Genomic DNA, 6,212 nt, shown 5'->3' on the forward strand with positions numbered 1-6,212 from the left:
TCTTCCCCCCCAGCCCCCTTACTTGTTTACTTGTTTCTTAATTTCAGGGGATGGGCAGCTTTGGGAGTTTGGGCTGCAGATTGGATGAGAACATTTCTGGAACTGAAAATTATGCTACGTCTGGTTTAACAGGAAGAAAATTTTTGAATTTAGGAGTATCGTAAAATCTAAGATACTGGTTATCAATACCATATGGGATGAAACTGTAAAACTATGAGAGATCTTTGTGAGTAAGCCACATCGTGTGTGTGTGTGTGTGTGTGTGTGTGCGCGCACAAGCGTGCACACTTACCTAGTGCTTCCTCCGAATTAGTCCTGTGTTCTCCCTTGCCCTGATTACGCTTCGGACTAAAGCCGCTTTCACCTCCGTGTATTTGCTCATGCTGTTCCTGTCCCTGGTGTTAATTTCACCAGCACCTCTGCATGTCTAAATTCTACTTATTCTTTACAGACGAGTAGCACTGGCCCTTTCTGATTGCCCCATCTCTAAGTAACCACTCCAGTTTCTACGTATCAACTCATTTAAAGTGATAGTTTTCAAACTTTCATTAAGACATTTTATATCCAATGATTCTCCTCACCAGATTTTGGGCTTCTGGAGGGCAAAGGCCCTGTCTACTTTTTGCACTGAAGCCTTGCTATGTACCCATGTTGGGTTTCGATGGTATGTAACTGCGTATTTGTGGTTCTCAAACCTGGTGGCATATCCCAGCCAGCTTTTTTCAATATAGGGCTTTCCACACCTTAACCTGGAGATTCTGTCTAGCTGGGTTGAGGTTGAAGCTTGGTGACTGTGTTACGTGGACATTTGGCCCCATCCCTGTGGCATCTACTGCTGCACCGATCGATGCCTTCCCAGCTCATGTCATGGCTTCATGGGGCAGGAGAGAGATTTCCCTATGACACTTGGAGAATAGTGTGGGTCTGCTGGTAGGGGCTGAAAATGGACTGATGCCACACTACTGCCCCACTTGGGAGTGGCTTTACAGGATGTCAGGGAGGGAATCCTCCCAGTGGGCAGAGCTGTGACAAGTAGTACCCTTTGTCCATTTTGTATGGAGGGAGAAGGGGCCTCAGGTCATTTACACAGATTACAGGGCAGTGGTGTATGATTTGGTCAGCAGTGTGGAAGGAGCAGGAGCAGGAGAAGATCTGAGAGCAGGAGTCTGGGGAAGTGGCATGTGGCCGAACCTATGGGAGTGGGCATAAAGCATGCAGATCTCTATGTTGACCATCAATACCCATCTGAGAGTAAGCACAGCAGAGAGGCTACTCAACAACTGGGTAGACGGCATGACTCATCTGGTAGATGTCTGCCAGCCTCTGTCCTTGGTCACTCCAGCAGTCACATCATGGGCCCATGGGTGGAGGAGCTACAGCAGCAGGCATGGAGGCTCTGCCTGGGCCCAAAGCTGGTCCAGTTACTGTCACTGCTGAATACCTGACCTGTTGGAGACCTCAATGTGGAACCATCCAGAGCCCAGCCAGACATGTGCTGGCAAGTTGATTCCAGCAGGCCCTTTGCACCCTGCAGAGGACAGTGATTCATCCTTTTTTGGAACTGATCCCATCAGATATCGGTTTGCCTTTTCTGTGCTTCAGCTAGTATCATCCAGAGGTTCACAGAGCGCCTGATTCCTGACACAGGATTCCACGTCGCAGCTTGTTGGACGAGAGGCCTCCTTCCACAGTGGAGGAGGAGGGGAATGGGCACTGCACACTGGATGCTCTGCACCTGCGTGCACCACATCACCTGGAGCTGTAGAAGGTTGGAATGGTCTGTGGGCCTTTAACCTCTCAGCTGGAGTCAGCTTGTCGTACATGTCCCTTAGGGCACTCCGGACATCCAGGGACCCTGAATGCAGGTGTATCATAGAGGAGGACAGGAGAACAGACAGAGTGGGAGCTTGGCCTGGGAACATGCATACAGAAGGACAATAGATGTCTAGGAGGGGGGATCTGTATTTTTAAAAGCTCTCAAGGTAAGTCAGGTGCTCTCCCAGGTTGGGGAACCACCAGGTGGTGGAAAGAGGATGAAACGTGGAGCAGGAAGAGCTAGGTGTGCGTCCTGGCACCACCGCTCGCTCAAGGTGACCTCCGTTCTTCACGGGCTGAGGTGAGGGTCGGAGAGCTGCTGACTTGTTTATACTCTTTTTGCATTTACAGACAGCGATCAAGATACCAACTGGGATACAGTGTGTGAACCATTATGAAACAAGTTAATATATGCAAGGCTTGTAAAACAGTGCCTGAATTGCACAAGAGCACTGTGAAAGCATTAGCTTATTTTTATGCAAGTGGTTGTTAACAAAGGCTGGGGCACAGAAAAGGCACTGATGAGGGCCGAAGACATATCTAAATTCTTCCTGTCCATTGCCTCTGTGAGAAGCCAGCAGTGGGGGCAAGGGATGCCATTTCTTTCTTTTTTTTGCCCCCACTTTTTATTTGGAAATAATTTCAAACTTACAAAAAGTTGCAGATATAAAATAGTGCAACGAGCACTTACATACCCTTTACTCAGATTCACTTGTTGGAACATTTTATTCCCATTTGCTTTATTGTTCATGCTTTTTCTTCCTGTCTGTCTCTAAATTTATGGAATATATGTACATACATATTTATATGCATATATACATACACACTTATTTATAGTATAATATATATGTATACATATTTTTTCTGAATAATTTAAGGGTAAGTTACATCATGGCCTTTAATTCTCATTACTACATTATACTAAATATTAAATCACAATACTGAAAGTACTAAATGCTATGGTAGGGACAGTCTCCTACATAAGCACAGTACAGTTATCGACCTCACAAATTTGCACCGATAACAATATGTTATCTGCTGTTCATATTCTACTTTTATCAGTTGACCTAGTGATATTCTTTATAGCATTTTCCCCTCCAGTACAGAATCTGGTCTAGGGTCAGGTTGCATTCAGTTGTCCTGTCTCTTTAGCTTTCTTTCATCTGGAACATTTCCACAGCCTTTCTTTCATAGCATTGACATTTTTGAAGGACCCATCTCCCCCCTCCCCATTTTTTTATAGGACGTCTCTCATGCTACGTCTGTCTGGTGTTTCCTTGTGGTCGGTTGTAGTTATGTGTTCTCTGCCACCATGCGTCCTGTCTTGCAGCATCACCACTCCTAATAGGACAAGAGTGCTGATGGCAGATGAGCCCAGGGCTGCCCATGTTCCCTTCCTGGCTTGGCACCAGGGAGGGAGTCAGGGAAGCCAGCAGTGCAAATGAAGCCATAAGCTCAGGAAATCTTGGGTGTCGTTCCATGTAAACAACACAACTGGACAAATGGAAAACTGGGCAGCTGGAAATGCAATCAGAAATTCAAGCCAGTAGAACCAGGCGGAGCAATATCATTCCAAGATTAAAGCCACCTGCACATTTAAATGATGAAATGTTTGATTTCTGAACAATGACACACACTGGTTATAAAATAGATGGGGCTGATTTATGTATTTTTTTTTTTTTTTTTAGCTATGAAGTTGTTATTACTGAGGCTCAGGGAGGCAACTAACTTGCGTACAACCACCTGGTAAGCATTGGAGCTGAAGTTAGACCCCAAGCCTGCCTGCATACCCTGTGCTGTCTCCACAAGAGCAGTGCTTTGCATAAAAAGTTCTCCTCAAGTTTTAGTTTGAGGCAGGTGAGCTGTAAATAAATCAATTCTGCAACACAGCACACTTGCTCAAGGAGCAAGGAGAGGGATGGCACGAGCCAAGGTGCAGATGTAGAAACCAGAGAGATGTGGAGCCCTGCACTGAAGGTTCTAGAGCCCGCTCTCAGGAATGTTAAGGTCAGTCTGGGCCAGCTCTATACTGAGTCAGAGCGCATGACCCTAGCATTTTCCTCTGGGGCCTGAGAGATGCCTCTGGGGTCCAGAGACTATTAGGGCTCGTGGTTCTGTGTGTGTGTACGTGCAAGTTATCAGTACAATCTTGATTCTGTCCCTGGAAAGGTGAACCATCATTTAAACTGTTTAGCCCCACTCTGAGGTCTCTGCACTGCCATTTCTTCATAATAATGACTATAATAATAATGATATAAAAATACCAGCGACTATAATGATAATTGCCTATCTCACTGGGGTACTGTGGGCATGAGATAATGAACTCAAAAGTGCTTTGAAATCCAAAAAGAACTATCATTATACTGGCATGTTGCTAAATACTTGTCATTATCACTGTTATCCAGATGTTGAGGAGGGGTCAGCTGACTTGATCAGGGTGTGGGTCTCACCCTCTCATGTTGAAGAGAGTTTACTTCATTTCAGATGAAGTGGTGGACACAGCCTTAACATTTCTCCCTTCTTTCTTGGGGAAAAACAACTGTGTAATGAGGCTTGACCATTGACCATGTACCAGGTACTTTATATATACTATTTATGTAATTAAAAATAAAAATTTGTTATATATAGTCATTCCTATTACTCTTTTTAAATGAACTATTTGACAGAAAGCTACACACATGATGCCCAACACCTCTAAATACTCCAGTGGGTCTTTTCCCCAAAGGGACACTTTTATAATTAATCACTACACAATCCCCTAAATCAACACTGATATATTTCTATCCAATCTACAGACTCCATTCGGTTTTGCCAACTGTCCCAACAATTTCATTTTTTCCTTTCTGGTCTAGGATCCAGACCAGGATCACGCCTTGCATTTAGTTGTCATGTCTCTTTAGTCTCTTTCATTCTGGACTAACTTCTCAGGATTTCTCTGTTTTGCATGACCTAGAAGGATTTAAAGAATACTGACTTGTCTTAGTCTGTTTTCTGTTGCTATAACAGAATACCACAGACTGGGTAGTTCACAAAGAAAAGGAATTTATTTATTATAGTTCTGGAGGCTGGGAAGTCTAAGATCTAGGTCTTAGGTTTTTTTTTTTTTTTTTTTTTGAGACAGAGTCTCACTGTGTTGCCCGGGCTAGAGTGCCGTGGCATCATCCTAGCTCACAGCAACCTCAAACTCCTGGGCTTAAGCGATCCTACTGCCTCAGCCTCCCGAGTAGCTGGGACTACAGGCATGCGCCACCATGCCCGGCTAATTTTTTCTATGTATTTTTAGTTGTCCAATTAATTTCTTTCTAATTTTAGTAGAGACGGGGGTCTCGCTCTTGCTCAGGCTGGTTTCGAACTCCTGAGCTCGAACAATCCGCCTGCCTCGGCCTCCCAGAGAGCTAGGATTACAGGCGTGAGCCACCGCGCCTGGCCTAGGTCTTAGGTTTTTAATGAATTCCTTTTATTAAAAGGATTTGTTCTGTAAAACTTGGATTCAATCAAAAGGCTGCACTTAAAGACCTAGAAGGCCACATGTGGCCTTAAGGCCTCAGGTTCCCTAGCCCTGGTCTAAGAGCTGCATCTGGTGAGGGCCTTCTTACTGAGCCACAGCATGGCAGAAGGCATTCGCATGGCAAGAGGGCAAGAGCACACTGTCTCGGGTCTTTCTTGCTCTTCTTTTAAGGCAACAGTCCTATAGGATTAGGTCCCCACTCTTATGATCTCACTTAACCTTAATTGCTTACTAAAAATCTATCTCTAGATGTCATCTCATTGGGGATTATATTTCCAACACATGAACTTTTGGTAAACACATTCAAACCATAGCATGACTTTTCATTCTGAAGGCTGACCCAGGTCTGTCTGATATGTCCTCATGGCTAGACTCGAGCCATGCATTCTTGGCAGGAATTCCACAGAAATAATGCTATGCTCTTCTTGGTGCATCACACTGGAAAGCACGTGATACTAACCCTTCCCTTGATATTAACCTTGACCACCTTTTCAAGTTGGTTTCCGTCATATTTCTCCATCATAAAGACACTGTTTTTTTTTCCCCTGGTGTGATTAATCAGTATTTCGTGGGGAGATATTCTGGCATTACACCAATCTCCTGTTCCTTATCGAACCTCTGCTCACCAGCCTTAGCAATTATTGATGGCTTCCTCTGTGACCGTTGCCAAATGGTGATTTCCCACTTCCATCTTTCCATCTACATTAGTGAGTTGGCATTTACTGTCAGGAAGGGCTTTCCTTTGTCACCCACTTATTTATTTATTTATGTCTTTAAGCTCTCATAAATTCTCATTTTATCCAATGGGTTGTAAATCATCACTATTACTATTTATTTTGAAGTTCAAAAATTCCAAGTTTTGCTAGGGGCACTCCTCTTCAAGCTGGCT

Source organism: Propithecus coquereli, unplaced genomic scaffold (assembly GCF_000956105.1).
Source record: "Propithecus coquereli isolate 6110/MARCELLA unplaced genomic scaffold, Pcoq_1.0 Scaffold3, whole genome shotgun sequence".
Classification (NCBI taxonomy): Eukaryota; Metazoa; Chordata; class Mammalia; order Primates; family Indriidae; genus Propithecus; species Propithecus coquereli.